The sequence below is a fragment of the Lotus japonicus genome, chromosome 1, assembly GCF_012489685.1.
Source record: "Lotus japonicus ecotype B-129 chromosome 1, LjGifu_v1.2".
Taxonomy (NCBI): domain Eukaryota; kingdom Viridiplantae; phylum Streptophyta; class Magnoliopsida; order Fabales; family Fabaceae; genus Lotus; species Lotus japonicus.
The window spans coordinates 77,770,194-77,790,049 of NC_080041.1; the positions used below are offsets into that span (position 1 = coordinate 77,770,194).

Here is a 19,856-nt window from a genome sequence, read left to right on the forward strand (position 1 = left end):
GCTGTTTTGACGGAGTATTGTTGAACAAAAGAAGAAATAGTGATATACTCATTTTTCTCAATTATTTTGCTTTCAGCTCCTCTATTTTTCTATTTCTATTTCTATTCGATTTTTCAATCACATTATATCAATTAATCACATATTTCATTTTTTTTAAGCTATGTTTAACAGCAGTGTGTACCGCACGGATCATTTTCTAATATTACAGAATATTCATTATTTTATAATCATATAGTATAAATAATTTTATTTATAGTTGAAATTTATATTTTATTGCTTAATTAAATTAGGTTGTCGGTTTTTGCTTTTGATATGGGATTTGGTACCGGTTTCCTTAGTTTAGAAATGAGTTACACAACCAAGTGACTGATCCTTGGGTGAAGACCAAATATGATAGAGGCAAGCAAGTGAGGTAATTGATTCTAGAGCTACTAAGAAAACAAGTCAGATTCTCACGTGAGGAGCATTAACAATCATCCCCTTTCACCGCCTTGAGGGAAGCCTAAAAAGCATAACAAAGGGGCGGATAAAAATATAAATAACAAACTATACATAATAATCAGAGACATTCTGTTTAAGGCGAGAACACTCATATTGGGGCTAGCTCTCTTGAACTTTTTTAATCGGAAACTAGAACTCCAGATTTTTTTTATGAAGAATTAATTAAATATGTATCACAAAGAAAATCGCCCGCACGTACATTCTCTCAATATATATCCGGTCCCCATGATAAAAGGAAATTGATGATAATTAACGTGACGCCAGACTTATTATTGGAGTGAATGTGAATCACGTTGAAGTGAACTGCTGAAATGTGTTTCACAAAAAAAACCTGCTGAAATAAAAGTAGGAACTAGGAAACGAAGTTTCTATCACAACATAGCCACGTCGTCTTTCGTTATATTAATTCTTAGTTTTTTTGGTCGAATCTTTCGTTGGATTCGAGCATGATTATCTAAACAGAGTGGGCAATCCTCATTACTATACAATATACGTACAAATCCTCATTACTATGCAATATACATACATGCAGTGGCGGATCCAGGACCCCGAGGTCAGGGGGTTCAAATTTTTCAAATGAACATATCGATAAAAATATAATTAAAAACAACTTTAATCACATCAACACACATTTCACTCAAATGTAGCACATATTTGATATTTCAAGTCAGTGCATAAATTGTCAAGTTTTCATAGTACTATAATGTGGTATTTCAAGTCATTAACCAAATGCAATATTTCAACAACAATTTTGTTTTGATAAACCAAAGTGTTATTAATAATAGAAAGTAGAGTACAATGGGTATTCCAACCCTTGGTACAAATTTAAAATGAAAAGAGAATATAATCTAAGGCCCTACACTAACAGAGTATAGGCCTTTAGAAAAACATAACAAAACAATTCAGATTCTAACCCATTAGCCAGGGCAAATAATCACAGGCAACTAGTGAAGAAGACCTCCCACCATGTCCCTCCTTTTAAACCACCAAGCAAGGGACCCAAGGCCAAAAACAGAAGGAAAACACGCACCAATCTACTAAACTCTATCTAGTAGAATTTTCCAGCCAGCGATAGCACATTTGAGGGTGCTTTGAGTGACCATAATTTATGATAAAGTCTATGTGGTGGTTCCCTCATATCTCCTTGTAAAACTGTGTAAGCTGAGCTCACTGTAAACATTCCCGCTTCCTCCTTTGTCCAGACCCATGAGTCTCTTATGCCTTATGTGGGACTGAAATTTGACAATTGGGTTCTTAGAGCCACCACACTACTTTTGTTATAAACTTATAATTCTTTACTTCTTTTTCCCTGTATTTTCATGTTCTTTTATTCATGTAGATCAAGAAGGAAGCCACGAGATAATCACTTCAACTAACTAAAGTTCACTCTAATAAAAAAACCAATAATCACTTCAACTAACTAAAGCTAAGTGATTGTATGTTTTATACATTTCCTATAGAGCGAAATAAACAGAAAACTACTAGTTCAGGGGGGGTAATTGGGAGAAAAGAATCTAACCACCCAACTCAGTGAGAAAACTGATCTGCATACATATGATGGAATTTAATGAATAAGAATGGTCTTCTATTGCATTCAACTTGCATCACATTTATCAATTCACTTGAAACATGTAAAAGCTGGTCCTGGACCTTTGTTATGGCTATATGTTGAACTGATGCATTTTGCTCTAAAAAAAAACTAAAGCTAAACTAACTCAATCAATTTTTCATCCCCTCAAGTTGAAGGGGTGAAATACTGAAATATATCAAATTATCAATCAATCATGGCCATGGGTTTTCAGAATTTCAGTTTTCACAAAAAATTAGAGCTTCAATCAATCATGGCCATGGGTTTTCAGAATTTCAGTTATCAATCAATCATGGCCATGGCCATATATCAAATTATCTACCAATAATCACTTCAATTTAGGGAGATCAAGTTTCACACAACAAGAATTAGGGAAAAAAATAGACACCTTACCTTACCCAGTAACCCTCTGATTGTGGAAGAGAAAGGAGAAGCAGAGCTAAGAGATACGGAGATAGAGAAGCAGAGTCGCAGAGGCGCGGTCGGCGGCTGGACTGGTGGTGGCGTGGCGTGGTGGTGGCCGGTAGTGCGTCGTGCGTGTGTGCTTGATGACCAGACCGTCAGACCTAGGGTAGTGAGTGTGCGAGAGAAAGTGGGTGAGGGCGTGAGGCTGAGAGAGTCTGTGTGAGAGAGATGAGTAACTGGGGTCTATGGGTGCAAATTAAAATTCTCAGGGGTTCAAAAAAAACTATACAAGGGGGTAAAGTAGAATTTTTTGTTTTCAGGGGGTTCATCTGAACCCCCTCACTCTGCTGTGGGTCCGCCCCTGCATACATGTATGTTAGGCTACCAACCCTCTTTTTATCATTTAGTGCTCCATATATACATACGTACAAAAAAAGAGTGGGAAATCTGAACCAATAAAGGAAAAACAGTAGAAGAAGATAAGAAAACTATAATGTGGGGCAGTGTTAAGCGAATATGAACATATATGGCCGGCTATCACATTTATGATCATTTAGATAACCTTTTTTTTAGAAGGAGTTGTCTATTTGACTTATGTGGGTTACCCACAACTCAATAGACCATAGAATTTAATTTTTATAAATAAAATATAGAAATTTTAATTCACTTATCTTTAATATGATTAGACGATGAGTTATTTAACCTAAATATTTTCGTATATCATTTAGATAACCCCTTTATTAGATTGTCACGAGAGGAGAAGGGAGAATGAGAGAAATTTTAATTAGCTATCTCATTTGGTTTAAGAGAGTGAATGAGAGTTGAGGGTTATTTACTTGTTGGTTCACAAGATCATAGGGGGAAGTTTTGGGAAGAAGATGAGGTGTTTGAAGGGATTCAGATGAAGGTATGGTTCTGGTTAACTAGGAGGGTGAAGGGGTTTGGATTTCCAGTTTATGAGTGGTTATCAAACCCAATTCTTTGTCTGCAATCGGTGGGTTGACAGGGGGATTTACTAGCGTTGTGTATGGTTGTTTGTTCGTGAGGTTGATGGTGTTTTGGGGACCATGGAGTGTAGCAGTGGTAGGGGCTTGGGCGGTGGGTGTGATGGTTATGTGTGAGAGGGCTTTGATGTTGCTGGTCTAGTACTATGAGAGCGTGGTAGTACTGTTGTGTGTGCTTTTGCAGCTCTGCATCCTACTGTATGTTGCTCTTGTTTTTTTTGTTTCTGGACTCTTTTGTATTCAACAATGATATATACACACCTCATTTTTAAAACATTTCATTTTCAATCATTTTTATTTCTATATTTCTTCTCTTATCATATATATATCAAATCTCATACTTTCTTTCTCTTACTTTTCCTTTTCCTCCTATTTCTCTCTTCATCCACCTCTCCACCTCTCTTCACCTCTAAGAGAGGTGTGAATGTAACATTATTCTTGTTTTACTCTTTTGTATTTGTTCCTCTGTAAATGAGTAATGATATATACACACCTCATTTTTTAAACACTTCATTTCCACCTCTTTTTATTTCTATCTCTCTCATCTTATCATCTATCACATCTCATATTTTCTCTCTCTTACTTTTTCTTTTATTCTTATCTCTCTCACCATTCCACCTCTCCACCTCAAAAGAGAAGTGTGGATGAAACATTATCCCTCTGTAAATTAACTTCTTTTGCCATGTCTTGTGCCGTTTATAATATATTATCATGCTTTATCAAAAAAATAAATCAGAGGATTGGGGAAATTTTATAATTAAATTACTTTTACAAATATTTATTATAGGGATGTCTAAATTATTCATGAGAAAATGAAACAAATTATAAAACTCTCAAACATAAAAATAATTAATCATGAATAAGTGAAAATAATAAAATGACTGATATAATAAATGATATGATAATTTTTGAAGAGTGAATTTATCTCTCTCTAAAAAGTTTTCCTCTCTAACTTTCTCTCCTTCTCTCGTGATCTAGGGTTTGCTGGGGTGGCCGTCGCCGCCTTGCGCAGCGGCCACCCCCTCTCGTCCCTATGGTTTCCTTTCCTGTTTCCTTGTGTGCTTTTCATCTAGGGCGGTGCATCCAGACCTCCCTGGTGCCTCTTGCCTTTTCCTTCTTGTTGTCGTCGTCGTCCTTAGCTCTCGCTATCGTCGTCCTTGACGGGGTTTGTTCGCGTGCTCACAATTTTGCCCAGATCGTTCAGATCTGGGACGGTTTTTCATGGTTTTGGGTTTCGTTTCACTAGGCTGTCTCCCAGAGACGTTGTTGTCGGAGGGGGTAGGTGGTTGATAGGTAAGGCTGCGTCCTTGATGGGTGAGGGGGTTGGGGTCGAGAGCTCGCAGCAAGGAGCTCTAATATCCTCCTTTACAGGTATCTGCAACCGCAGAAACTCCACGGCGCACCATAGGCGTTGATTTTTGTTTGAAGTAGCTAAAGGTATTTCATTGGTAAGCAGTACCGGTCTTTCAGATTTGTGTTGGGAGTCTTTGGCGCAGCGCCACGGTGGATGTTTCGTGGTATTAGGCTGGTGTTGTTGTTGCTGCTTCGTCTGCCGCTTCGGGCGGTTGCTTTCGGTGCGTTGCGGTGCTTTGTGTTTTCTGCAAGTTTGGTTGTTGCCTATGCATGAGCTTAGTGAAGATCCGGAAGCAATGTCAGAGTTGTTGTATGCACATGCTCACTTGTTCTTTCACTTTTGCGTTGTAGTTTTTATCGTTTTTGTATTTGGGTTCTTGCTTTTGGGTCTCAACTCTATGGCGTGCGATGGGTCTTGTGGTGTGATCGACATAGGTGGTTCCCTGTTGCAGGTGTCGTGCGACTGATAAGTTGTTTTCGACTTTATTAAGGACCAGTTTCAGTGCTTTAATCGTTTTAATCGATCGGGATTTGCTTGTGGGTGTTCTTAGAGGTTGTTAGTGGTTTTTGTTGTAGTGGTTGAGTTTATGCCGACTTTTGTTGGCTTGATGATTGTACCCATGTTGAGAGGATTTTTTCTCAACTTTATCCTCATTTATATATCTTTTAACTTTCAAAAAACAAATAAATGTAGAGGGATATACAAAAAATTGCATTTTAAATTTACACGCAAAGAGTAAGTGTCATCTATCGCAAAAGTAATATATGAATAAGTCACAATTATCATACCTAAGAGACAACAATCAACATGAATACTTAAATTTAAGATACTATTCATTGTCTAGAAGAATCAAGTGCTTGTTTAGAAAGGGTTGGGTTCAAGCATGCGGAAATTAAAAGAAAACAAATTAAGAAGGGGAAAACACAGAAAATGAAGGCCTTGAGATTATGATAGTATAATTGATTCCGCAAGTGAACGCCATGGAGGTGCGTTTCTGGCGGAAGTTTTGGTTGTTGACCTAGGTTTACCGCAGGCATGGGATCTTGGTCATGGTCACGTTGTCTGTCGCTCGGATTGTTGCTGATACATTATGGGAGAGAGAAGTAATAGCTAAAGTCAATAGCAAACTCACTTGGGATTAATGGAGTATCACCATGGAATGTGTGTCTCGGGAATGGAACAGTGCAGCGGGTTTCATGGCAAAACAAGCTTCGCGTGAGGGCTCTCCGCAGCGGGTATAGCGGTTGCCGCTGTCGGCGGTTATAGAGTATTATTGCAGAGATATTCGTAATAGTTAGTGTTTGTGTTTTCTTTTAAGTTTCCTCTTGTAACAAAAAAAATTGTATCATGAAACTAGAAAAGTATAACAGTGCACTAGTAGTTGTATAGAGTGAGGTGGCGCAGTGGTAAGTTCCGTATCGATCATCTCAACTAGAAGTAAAAGGCTTGAGTCTATCTTGGAGTATTATAGAACCGGTCAAACACTAAATAAGGCCTAAAGCAAATTTTAAAGTGAGAAATTTTCACTTAAAAAAATATTTCTTTATTAAAACTTTTTACGTAAAAATAATATTTTATTTATAATTTATTTTTCAAGCTTTTTGAGATGCAAAATCATTTATTAAATCTTCATAATCAATTTGATTTAACATGTCTTTTTAAATCGATATTAAAGCTAATTCATTTAATCTTTGTTGAGACATGATTGATCTAAGATAATATTTTATTAATTTTAATTTTGAGAAGTTTTGTTGTTGCCTTTGTCGTCTACCCAGTTTTCCATGAAGTTTTGTTCAATTAATCAAGAAATTGGGAAAACCAAACGTTTTCCAAACTAGTCAAACGTGGAATGAAGTTTTTTTTCTTTACATGGAGACTATTGAACTTAGTTTTTTGAATTGTGGACTTGATTTTTATTTGAGGTCTTCTTTACAAAAAGACTACTGGACTTATCACATAAATGAAAGACCCTTTTTACGTAGTAATTTTTTTTCCGGCCTAAAATCCTTGTTTAGGTCTCATGGGCCTTGGGCTCACTCTAGAGCATTATCATATGATACGCATAGTCGCATACTGTGTATTGCTAATAAAAAAATTTAGTTTTCAAATTTTTAGAGTAAAATACACTCACCCCCTTAAGGTTTCTTAGAATTACACTCCACTTCATTCTTATCTAAAATCTACACCCCACCCCATTTTATATAGAGGCAAATTTAGTGACGAAAAATATTCTTCATTAATAATTAGTTATTATTTAAATTTTTAATCAATAATTTCAAAAAATATTTTCAATATAATCCAATAAATTTAAAAATGAAAACATCACAGCCCCCTCCCCCCTCCCTCTCAAGGTTTGTTAGAATTACACTCCACCTCATTCTTATCTAAAATCTACACCTAACCCCATTTTATATAGAGGCAAATTTAGTGACGAAAAATATTCTTCATTAATAATTAGTTATTATTTAAATTTTTAATCAATAATTTCAAAAACTATTTTCAATATAATCCAATAAATTTAAAAATGAAAACATCACAGTCCTCCTCATTCTCTCAATCGCGTTCTTCCTCCATAAATTCACAATGCAAATTCTGCAATAGCACACCTGACCGGTTTACAAATCATATCTCAAACATAGTGAAACATGCTTGTGTTTTCATATTTGGTAATAATTCAATTTTAATCAAAATAATCTCTTTATACCTCCAATTTTCAAAATTTGACTGTAGACCCAAAAAGCAACACAAATGGGTGAAGAAAATAGAGAAACAAAATGAAGAAATATGAAGTGGATAGGAGGTTATTAGAACCCTACGATGCGGTGGAGTACCGTTTTTAACAAAATCCAACAACATCTTAAACCAACAGAGCGTTCGCTCACAACTTAAAGGGGTGAAATTTACAAGAAGTAGTTGAACAAGTGGATTTGGGGATGTGCGATTCACGTTCTGGGGTTCAGGTCGCAACAAAACTTTGAGGCATGGTGGTGCCATGAGGTTTCACATTCTGGGACGATGGCCGCTGTGTTAAAGGGAGCAAAGGCTTGGTGGTGACCGTTTGTGGTGATAAATATGATTTGGAGATAGATGGGACGTGGACTTAACAAACAGAGTGGATGGTTTTTTTAAATTTAATTCAGTAAAATTATTTTCATAAATTAATGTATGATAATGTATATGCATTAAATTTATTTAAATTTTAACTAATTAGTAATTATTTTTTATTAGTGACAAATTTGTTTTCATCACTAAATTTTGCCTTTATAAAAAATGGGATGGAGTGTAGATTTAAAAAAAAATGGGGTGGAGTGTCATTCTTGCAAACCTTGAAGGGGGGGTGAGTGTATTTTACTCAAAATTTTATTTTGGTTTCCTCAAATTTTCTCTCCAAGCTCCGCTATTGAGTGGAAGCGAAAGCCATGAGCAAAGATCAAGATTCATCAAACCTTGATCTTGATACCATATTCAGTGGCGGAAGCACAGGGGTGACTTCCCTGTGCTTAGTCACCCCTGGCTTCCAATCATTTCTAAGGAAAAAAAATTTGAGGCTGAATTTAGTCACCCCCCATGGGACACAACACGTGAGTGAGAGGGAAGGCAACATGGCACCCTTTGTTTTCTTATATATCCATTTACTGCACCGCTGCACGTGACTACCTGAGCACTTCTTCTTCTATTTTTTTTCTTTTAATAACATGTAAGTGGGTCCCACTCACTAGTATATAATTTAAAACAAAGACACTACCATCTAAAAAAGAAATAGAAGCGTGGGAAGGAAACAGGAAGAACAGAGAAAGGAAAGAAACAAGGGAAAAGGCCAAAGGCAAGGAGAATAAAACTTCATTGTCTCATTGAATTTATGACATTGAAGAAACAACTCAAATAAAGCAAAGAGAAAGAACAAGAGATTTTGCTGGTATAACATTTAGAACCTCTCTATAATCTACTTTCTTTCTTGTTAATACTTTTTCATATATCACTTTCTATGGATATTCAAATTTTCATGGGTTCAAACTCAAATTTATTGGTTTAATTCTCTTTTTTGTTGCTTAATTGGTCTGATTATATGAGATTGGATTTGTGGTGCTTGTGTTTTGTTTGAAAAAAAGTGATAAAATATATGCACGCCAAGTGTTTGTAAAAAGTCTCTTTTAAGATTTAGCCTTCAATAAAGAGTTTTTGCTTTCGTTGCTTCCTTCTTGTTATGTTATTGCTTTAATTTGTTGTTTTTTGATGAATTTGTTAGTGTTAATTGTTTATTTGAATGTTAAGAAAATGATTAAATATAGAAAGAACTTCGAAGTTATAATCAAAGTCATGTATTGTGTTATTATAATCAATTTTGTTCCACTAGTGATAACTTTACTATATAATTCATTTTTTATTTGCACATTCTATTGTTTTATTTAAACTTTATTGTTTTACTCAAATTGTTTATTTTATTAGCTTGAAAAATGAAGAAGAAGAAAATGATTGACTTTTACTTTAAGAGAAAAGAGAGAGATGATGAAGAAGCACAACCTTCACTTGTTTCACCAACTTCAATAGATATTAATGTTTCAAATATCGTTGAAGTTGGACAACCAACACAATCAACCGTAGAGCAACTTGTCCAACCACCTCCTTCAAAAGCTTTGAGAATTGAACAAGAAAGAATCAATATTGATGCTTTGATTCGTGAAACCGTAGAGCAACTTGTCCAACCACCTCTTACTAAAATACTTATGAGCCGGTTAATATCTTTTTCACCCAAACTAATCTTATATTTCTTATGCTTTTATTAAATATGTCTTGCACTTAAACTAATTTTTTGTTCACACCAAAATACGTATGTGTTTTTTTTTGGCAAATTTTTTATTTGATAAGAATTAAAATTTTCATACAAATTATATTCCTTTACATCCTAGTCCCCTAATGAAATTCCTGGCTACGCCCCTAACCATATTGAGATCTAGAGTTAGAAGAGAAAATGAAAAAAACAACATTCTATTCTATATTGTTCTAGTTAACAATGCACAATGAACGTTTACACTTATATAGATGACAAGGAAAGCTTGCACATAAGTTGAGAATTGATAACTAAATAAGTTTATAGAACCGTACCAGCTACTATCAATCTTCTTAAGATGACATTCTAAGTATCTAATTACTAACACTACCAGAAAACGGAGGTTTAGCGGCGGCTGAATAGCGGCTGTCAGACTCAACCATCGTTAAGCCGAACCTTGCCGTCGGTTACAACGGGCGCCGCTAAGGAAAAATGATTTTGTGGCGGTTTTTTTATGACTAGCGTCGGTTATAACCGCCACTAAACTTATAAGATATTTAAAATTAAATACATTTTTATGACTAACGTGGGTCGTAACCGACGTTAAAATCATTTTTTTTAAATACTACCATCGGTTTAGACCGACATTAAATCTCCTATATATTCTCATTCCCCGCTCGATTCTTCACTCGGTTCTTTCTTCTGTCTTCGATTCTCCTCCACCGCACGCTCCACCTCACGCTCCACCGCGCCCTCCTCCGGATCTCCGAGTCGTCGCTCTCCTCTCCTCCATCGAATCTCTTCTGGATCGCTCTCCTCTCCTCTTTCAAGTGATTTTTCAGGTAGGGTTTATGCTCTTAGTAGGGTTTCTCTGAACCTCTGATGCCTATTTCTTCTTCTCTATCTGATCTATTTCGTTTACCCTAATTTTTCAGATTCTGGACTCTTTTGATCTCGTCTCTTCAAGCCATTTCAGGTAGGGTTCCTCTTCTGGTATGTCTTCTGTGTGTTTTTGTGTTTGTGTGCTCTTCTGCTTGTTGTATTGTATGGAGGGATAGTTGAATAAGCGTATTTTACTTATATGGCTTATTGATCTGGTAATGTCCATAAACACACACATACGCATGAGCATTCCAAACCTATGTAAATTTTACAGTGATGTTTTGAGCATGACACTTCCATATCTTGACTTGCTGATGCAATAGTTGGAACTTTGAACATGGTTCTCTAATTAAATGCATTGAGCATGAAAAATAATGAAAGCGAAAGCACAATAGCACCATAATTAAAATTTCATAACTTCATAAAGTGGATATAACGTGTGCATGACATGTAGTAATTTGGGTGCTAGATTAAAGCAAATAAGCTTTGGATCCTGAATTGGCGCTAATTTGAAACCAGTCAATCCAAAATTTTCCTTTCTAATTGACCAATAGTGTTAATCTTTTGTTGATGTATGGATATGATATGGCTTTCCTTTGTGCATATTTGTAGGAGATGTGTCAAAAAAAACGCTGAGAATAGAGCAAAGCTTACAATTAATCATACTGGTGACTCTAAATCACTCAAGAGATTGCGGGCAGAGATAGTAAGTACTAATTTTAATATACAGTAAAATTTGTTATTCAAATTATGTTGTATGTATATTTGACATTTGAAAATATGATTATAATCAAAAGATGAGTGAAACGGGGTAGCCTGTGAGTAGGGACACTTTATACATTGCAACATATACAAAATCTGATGGCACATATGTCAATAAAGAGGCTCAAGCTATTTGTGTGAGTAATGTGTATTAATGACTTTTTTTGGAATGTCTTGTATTTACTTTTTACTGTTTGTGTGAGTGACTTGTTCTCTGATTAATATCTTAACTCAAATCATATAGGAGAAAATTGCTGAGATAGAGAATCAAGGAACTTCTCTCAAAGAAATCTCACGCGTTGACTCTCTTGGGCTAGCTTTGGGAAAAAAAGAACATTCTGGGTGGGTTAGATGTGTGGGTGATGGAGTTTGCCCATCAGAAGTCTTACAACCACTTCTTGGCTAATGATCTGCATGCATGATGCTGAATTTGGTTATTTAGTGTGTAGGGGATGAGAAGATAATTTATTTTTTGAAAGTAAATAGGTTTTGCATAATTAGTTTCATCTCATATTTTTCATATTGAACTGGTTATCTTTTTCATTGTTCTTTGTATCTGATTTTACATTTCATATTATATTGTAGATTCTACAGTTTTAATTTGAACCTCATTTCTTGTTTTTATTGTTGCAGCAAACTTCTGGTGAAGATGTTTCAAAAGAATTTCAATGAGATATGTTCTCTACTAAATCATTGCACTTATAATTTGGCTATGGTAAATATAGGTTTCGTGCTTTAGGCAACTTTATGTCAGTTCTGGAAAGGTCCTTTTGCTACCATGATGATATGAGCAATGATAACCCTTGTCATTATTATTAGAAAATTTCTCTGATTTTATGATATAGGCACTGCTATTGAAACTCTTAATTTACTGCATGTTTGTTTTGTTTATGTTTTCTTGTGGGCCTTGCTCCTAAACAAGTCTTTCTTGTTCCACAGTCCCTCTTGCTCATCGGTGGACTTTTTGTCCTAGTTCATAATGTGAGTTTTTGTTCAAAATACTTGTTAAAATATCATTTCACAGTTGTGCTTATAAGGAGGACACTTAATAGCATATATATAGCCTCTTTAACTATTTTGAGAAATATCAAGATTTTAACATGACATTTTCTCAAACACAGTGATTAAAGAAATGTATGGTGGCAGTTTTGGAAAAATATTAAATCAAGCAAGGCCAATAACTTCAACTAATGTAAGTCAACAACATTTTTAATGACTAAAGGTGTGCTTATAAGGACGACACTTGATAGTATCTAATAGCTTCTTCAACTCTTTTGAGAAATATCAAGATTTTAACATGACATTTTCTCAAACACAATGATTAAAGAAATGTATGGTGGCAGTTTTGGAAAAATAAGCAATCAAGCAAGGCCAATAATGACTTCAACCAACGTAAGTCAACAACATTTCTAATGACTAAAGGTGTGTGTTAGGCTTTAGTGAGAATTAGTGGCTATTATTTGTGCCAATTACCTTGTATGTGTATATACAAACTATTAAAAATGTGTGTTAGGCTTTAGATCAATAGATGTTGGTCATATATTTGCTTCTTACTAAGGCCCAGTTTGGAAGAGCTTATTTGAGCTTATCTGACAACATAAGCTCTTATGCCAGTGTTTGGGAGAGCTTATGCAAACAGCTTATGGTCTGCCATAAGCTATTTTCAGCTTATTTTCATAAGCTACTCAGGATAGCTTATGAAAAACAGCTTATGCTTATGCACAGCTTATTTTTAATTTATTTCAATAAATTTTTAAAAATAGCTTATGAATAAGCGCTTATGTCATAAGCGCTTATGACCATAAGCGCTTATTTAAGCTGTTTATCCAAACGGGCTTTAAGTACATAATTCAAAAGCACTAGATTTCAATACAATGTGATATATAGAACTTGTGTTAGGCTTTAGACCAAAATTTGCTTTGGAGGGAAAATTTATGGACCAAAATTATAGATAGAACGCAAAATTTCGTGTTAGTCGGGTAACCGCCACTAGTTCATTTAGCGGTGGTTGGAACCGACGCTAAACAAGAAAATCGGCCGACGCCGGTCTAGCGAATTTTTGTAGTGTAACTGAACAATATTCTCAAATAGAGAAAGGTTTTCTAGACTCTAAGATTATTTCTCTAATTTTAAGCTGGCTGCATTAAAATGTCTTTTATAGATATATTCCTCTTTGTGATTTGCATTGTGCCCCCGCATTCACCACCGTGGTCTCTGCCCATTGCCATCACACTCGCTTGAAGAACCATTATGCTTAGAATTTGGAAGAACAAGGTGTAATGTGGTTACATATTTTATTTATGTCATTTGGTCACTCTCTGAGCTTTGAGAAAATTTTCGGTCTTCTAATAGTAACGAATACTCTCAACACTCATGTAAAATTAGGGTAAAGAGTGATAATGTTCATAATTTTTAATTTTATAAAATAAAAAATTATAAATAACTATAACCATAGATATATGTCTTATTTTGAATAAAAAAAGTGCAAAACACTTAGTGTATCGGAGGACGATAAACTTATCCTTAAGGGCCTCTATTGTTATTTGTTATGTTCCCCATTTTCTTTAAACACGTATTAAAGCCGTGTCCCCGAAGGATTGATAACTCAAGTAGTAAATGTTAGAGACATAAGGATTGAGTAGAATGAAGGGTCTAGGGTTCGAACATTACTAACAACTAACAATTGCCTATAAAAAATGTACTAAAGTCGCTGGTAGTCTCTTTATCGCACCTTAATTATGTTTATTTTTAATATTTTTCTCATTGCATTTATCCACGTTTGTTCTGTACCATAAAAGATTCAATTTCAATTTTTGTGAACTAATGAAAACGAAAATAATCCACTAAACTCAACCAAAGGGTAATATGAGACCCAAAATATTTCTTAAAGGACAATTAGTAAAAAAGGTTAAAAAGTAAAAAAAAAACGCTAGCGTGGAAGGCAAGAAACACGTACCAAGCGGAAGGTAGCTCAAATAAATAAATACAGCTTGTTTTTCATGAGGAAAAATAACACAAAATTGTAATATTAGGGTAGCGTTTGCTAACAAAATGGAGCAACACATAACAAAATGAAACAGTGCGTAACAGATGGAATGAGGCAATATTATGTTTGGTAACTTAAGCTATTTGAACATAATCATGATTTTAATCACATATATAATCCTGAATATTAAATATTTGATTGAGCATAATATTGTTTTTTTGAAAGTGATTGAGCATAAATTGAACTCAACATAATATATTTTTATTGTGAATATATATAACTTTGCAAAAAATATCATATACAAGTTTAAAAAGTATTATTACTATTTTAACTTATAATAATATATCAGCACTAAATTTTTAAAAATGAATTTTTTTTAAAAATATGCATAATTTTTTATTGTTAATATAGTTAAATAGAAAAAAGGGATATGTAATTAAAGCGCATGATTAGTGTTAATTGTTAAACTCACTTGAAAATCTATAACTACTACAAAGAGATAACATTTTTCTACTATTCATATAAGGGTTTTTATTCAATGTGGTGGAGGTGCACCATAAGCAACTATTTTACTCAATGTTTCGCAGGACCACCATAAGGGAGGAACTAATTTGCTTTTATTCTGCTTTTGTGTCAGAAGATTCAATTTTAAGTTGCTTTTTATGTTCCGTTGTTGCAACAAAAGTTAATTCGGAAATTTGTAGTACATATTACTTTTTGGACAACTTTTGTTATGTTTATTTTTAAGGACAACTTTTGCTATGTTAAAGTGATTCGAATTGTGCTCTGTGTGATTTTGTGTTGAATTTTTTGCTATATAAGTGCCTGGTTTGGGTTTTCATTGCCTAAAACTCATTCACAAAATTGTGCTATCTACTATCTACATTGCTATTTGGTGTGATTTTGCAAGGTTTTCTCGATGGCTTTCTTGGCTGTTGTTGGCAGTGTTGCATCTCTCTATCCTCCAAATCACCTTCTCGAGTCCCTCTCTGAAGCCAATCTAAGGTGAAGATTGCCAAGTACAACAGCTTGATCTTCTTCCAGATTTTGCACCTTAATTCACCTCTCTCCTTTAGTTTGATTATCTGAAATTGGTTGATGATGTTATCTATAAAAATTGGTCTGAGTTTGATTTCGGGGCACACTGGATCATCATACTACGTATCTGTGGATGAGAGTTTGTACCCTAGCTTGATTCCCACAGGTACAATAGCTTAATTCTCTTTCTATTTCTTCAAGATTTTGTACCCTAATTTACATTTCTCCATTAGTTTTCTTATTAGAAATTGGTACATGATGGTGCCTATAAATATGAGTGTGAGTTTGATTTCGTGGCACACTATTCATTCTACTCTGTCACTTATAGTATATATGTTTCCTCAACCTTCCCTTCTCTTCCAACATCTTTGTTGTACCTTTTCTTTAGATAGGGAAGAAATTATGTCGTTTTTTCTCCCTATGGCATAGGCACTACACCCCACTTGATGTAGTTTGATATCATTAGTTTTGATTTGGGCGTATATAAAGGTCTATGCAATTAAGTGCAGGTTTCATCTTGATTTGAGCAATTCTTTTGTAATTGATATCAATTTTATTTCTCTATCATGTTTTGCTTTAGGCAATCATGTTTTGCTGTATGCGGTGGCACATGTGAATTTATATGGGTGAAGCCAGAATTCTTGGATTTGTATGTGAAAAGAACACCTCAACAGGTATGGTTTTGGCTTTCTATAAACTCAGTAGTTGTGTTTGGTTTGTCATCTTAATTATTAAGAGCATGTACATGTTTTTCAATTTCTTGATAGTTAAAGTTATAAACTATGGCTGAATCAGATTAAACCACACAAGACATATCTTTGGAAGAAGTTAGATATTTTCCACCAAATCGAAATGAGTGTCTACAACCTTCATACATACGACCAGCCCTTAATCCTCAGTCTTCTTTTCTTTTAGAATATAACTACCAATTATTTTCATGTCCCCTATAGCATGACTGTTCCAACCCTACTTCATGTAGCTGCTATAACAAGGTTACAAATTCAAGAGGGTGACTACTATCTTTGAAACCCCAAATTATTCCCATGCCCAGCATTTTGAGGTTTGCATTCAAAAATATAATTTCAAACAATAAATCTTCTTCAAATAAGATTTCTTTCCGTAGAGGTTTACTTAAGCACATGGATAAATTAGGAAGCTCCAAGTATAAAATGTATCAATTGTAGAAAAACTGAAAGAAACTAACTGAAATGTAAATTACCAAAACCAAAATAATGAAATCGAACTGATGAAATATAAATCTACATTGAAACATTTTGGGAGTTTTAAGTTAAAACAACATAATCTCCTAGGATGAGAACTAAATAAGAAAGAAGAAAAAATAAAAGGTAAATTCTAAGCTATTCTTTTTTTTTGAAAGCAAAACTTTATTGATAAGGAGAGGAAACCAAGAGCAAGAAGGTAGCTCAAAGAAACAGTACAAGATGCAGCACCAAAGTTCCACACAAAGGACCACAAAGACAGCAAAAAGAAAAATTGCGAAGATGCATAACAGAAAGCATTACAAAGGGTAAAAATTGAAAATAATAATGGGGGCAAAGCATTCAAGAGAGTGCAGCCTTCAAACAATTCCCCTCCATTATAGAAAGCCACGAGCCAAGCTTCAGTAGGCCAATCAGCTGGGATACCAAACAGTAGGAACTAGCAAATAACACAGCTTCATGATCACAGCATAATGAGCAAATACCAGTGCAGGGAAGCACTACCATTGTCAGAGGAGCTCTGGTTCTTTATAACTTGAACTACCTTGAAGGTGGATTTTCTCCATAGAGACACTAATCCGCCAGCCACACCAAGAGCCGGAACAAAGTCAAATTCCATACCCATAGATTTGGCCCAACTCACAATCCGATGCCCATTACAAAAGGCCCATTTAAGTTACTACTGGTAAGGGTGGGCCCACCCACAGTGAGGGTTTTGTAGCATCAAAAGATTTTGGAAAAGACAAGGAAGGTTGACTCCATTAAGCCAACTGCAAAAAGCAGGGGATAGTACAAAAGTGGGGATCTTGGCCTGAACCGTCTCTCTTTCCCACATATCCAGAGGCAAATTCAAATTGTTTCCTGGTTGAAGAACTATTGACGGCTCACCTCTGTAGACTGTCATAATCTGTCTCTGTCCACTCAGAGAACCTTTCTCTGTTAGACGCTGTTAGACATCTCCCACTCTACATAATCCTCTTAGCGAAGCTATCACAAGCTTATCGATCCACCTCTGGTCTTCCTCGGTTGAGCAGAACTGACATTCGTATCGCGCTTCTCTGTATCTGGATTACAGAAGCTTTACGAACCCAGACTTTCTTCTTCCCCCTATCACTACCCTGGGTCTGTGAAATAGAGATGTGAGCGTACTTTATTTCCATTTTCTATGTTAGAAAGTCACAATGTTTTACTTTTATTTTGATTACTTTGTAGGCTTAATAAAACCTGATGCCAAAATGACAGTTGGCTGCAGCAGTGGTATCAGTTTCATTGGCTTCACTAGCTTGATTCATGCTTTCATCTCTTCTTTTTTATAGGTATTTGTGCTGTCTTGTATTTTGTCCAATGAATTGTTGGCTTTTGTTTTGTTGGTTCCCGGAATGGTAGTTATGAGTATGCAACTGATACTTGGCTTTGCTTTCATTTGTAGACTTGTATTCTGAAGGTTAATATCCACTTTAAATGCGAAGGCTGTGAGCAGAAAGTAAAGAAACTGCTGCAGAAAATCGATGGTACATACATTATGCCATTTCTTTTGACAGGGTTCCTTCATGTTGTTTGTTGTATCTTTTTTGTATTTTCTTTATTAGTCTATACATCCAAGTTGCATTTTATTCTAATGTATTTTGTTCCATGACTTTTGCCAGATGGCGTTTCTAAACATTTAATCGATGGAACTTGCTATGAGGTGTACAACAATCAGAGTACGTGATGAGAATTGAGTGCTAAATCAATCAGAGTACATGATGAGAATTGAGTGCTAAATTCATGCAATGGAAGTTTAGTGAATAAGAAGCCTTCTTATTATTAGAGTGAGTAGGAACAACTCTTTGTCATCTTTAATTTTGAAAATTTACATATTTCGTTATTTTCATTGCTTTATTTTTTCAATCATCTCTTTTCTTTTCTAATCTTATCTTAATATCTCTTGCTTCTTGTGAAGTTTCTTTGGTTTTTTACCTTTCTATCATCTTATTATGTATGTGGATCATTGATGAGAGAATGCATCTAGGGAGCTTAGCTATGGTGAAGTTTTGAGCAGCAACGGCTATGGCTAAGTGAAGATGCGATTGGATAGACATCCACTAGCCACTGCTCTCAACTTATCAGGTTCACTTTTCTCTCTACCTTCCAATGCAGTTGTGTATGAGAGTTTTAAAGGCATGGGGGACACAAGCTGTAGTGCGGCTATTTTTTACTGGTATATAACACTGATATGATTTTACTGTCATGATGTGTGGGATATATATAAGGCTATAATGTAATGTGCTAAGCCACAATGCAGTTTCATGAATGCGTGGATGTGGCTATGTGCTTCTAATTTTGATGTGGGTCTAGGCAATTAATCTGGTTGGGGCTATGTGGGTTTGATTCAGTGTTTGGCAATGCTTTGTTGGTGATACAGAATTTGGCAATTTGCTGTGTCATAAGGGTGCATTTGATTAAATGCTGTTTTGCTCACTTGGGAGGGCAATGTTTCCAATTATTATTATCCTACATTAAACCTTCATCTTTTGCTTAAAAAAAATACTTTACTATTATCCTGAGCCATATGGCTATGATTATGATAATAAATTAATGAAATGGTGAGTTCTTTTTCTTTTCTGTTTTCTTTGAGTATATCTTATTAATGATAAAAGACTAAAAGGTTGACTATTCCTATTTTATTTGAGCATGTATATTTTAGCTAGCAATTACGTAATTCAATATTACGTTTATCTTTAATTTCACTAATTTCAAATCATAATTAATAATAGAAATTATTATACAACCTAATGATTATAATATTTATTCAATTATTTTAATATTGATTTGTCATTTTTTTATGGAATCGTAGATGAAAATATAACACTTAAAAATAAATAATTATTTAATAAAGGAGATGACATGTGGAATATATTCGTGGATCAATCAGAAGTAACATATTGAATATGTGAGGCGTCTATATTTTTCTACTTTTTACAAGTTGGTATGTATCTTACTTTTTTCTTTTAATGTATACTTATATTGATTTATTTACTTTGAGTTATTATATTTTAATGCAATTTTTCAATTTATTTATTTTGATGATTTGTAATAATGTGAACTTCTAATTAAACTTATTTGAGAAAATGTTAAATACATCGTTAGTGTAATTTTTTATGCACAAATACTATTTTTTTTTCATCACATCAGAAAATTCAATTTTAAATTAATTTAAATAAAAGATGAATGTAATTGTTTGTGCTATGTAGCATAGAATGATTGGATGTTAGTGTAAAACTTATTCACATTGATAGTGTGTTCTCATTAAACTTATTTTATAAAGTATTAACATCAAATGAACAACATTAATTCGGGCATCACAAT

At 34.5% G+C, this 19,856-nt stretch overlaps 2 long non-coding RNA genes across 3 annotated transcripts; one reads left to right on the top strand and one right to left on the bottom strand.

Moving 5' to 3' along the window:
• Nucleotides 1-1,238: 1,238 nt before the first annotated feature.
• On the bottom strand, nt 1,239-2,930 carry LOC130732070 (uncharacterized). Its single transcript, XR_009016936.1, has 2 exons — nt 2,483-2,930; nt 1,239-1,733 (listed from the first exon to the last, which is right to left on the bottom strand). It is a non-coding gene; the product is annotated as an uncharacterized LOC130732070 (long non-coding RNA).
• Nucleotides 2,931-17,193: 14,263 nt separating this feature from the next.
• On the top strand, nt 17,194-19,015 carry LOC130714439 (uncharacterized). Of its 2 annotated transcripts, none has more exons than XR_009011277.1 (5): nt 17,194-17,630; nt 17,721-17,824; nt 17,938-18,019; nt 18,155-18,319; nt 18,529-19,015. It is a non-coding gene; the product is annotated as an uncharacterized LOC130714439 (long non-coding RNA). The 2 variants fall into 2 exon arrangements; XR_009011274.1 differs by having other exon boundaries at nt 17,197-17,630; nt 18,520-19,015.
• The last annotated feature ends 841 nt before the right edge of the window (nt 19,016-19,856 follow it).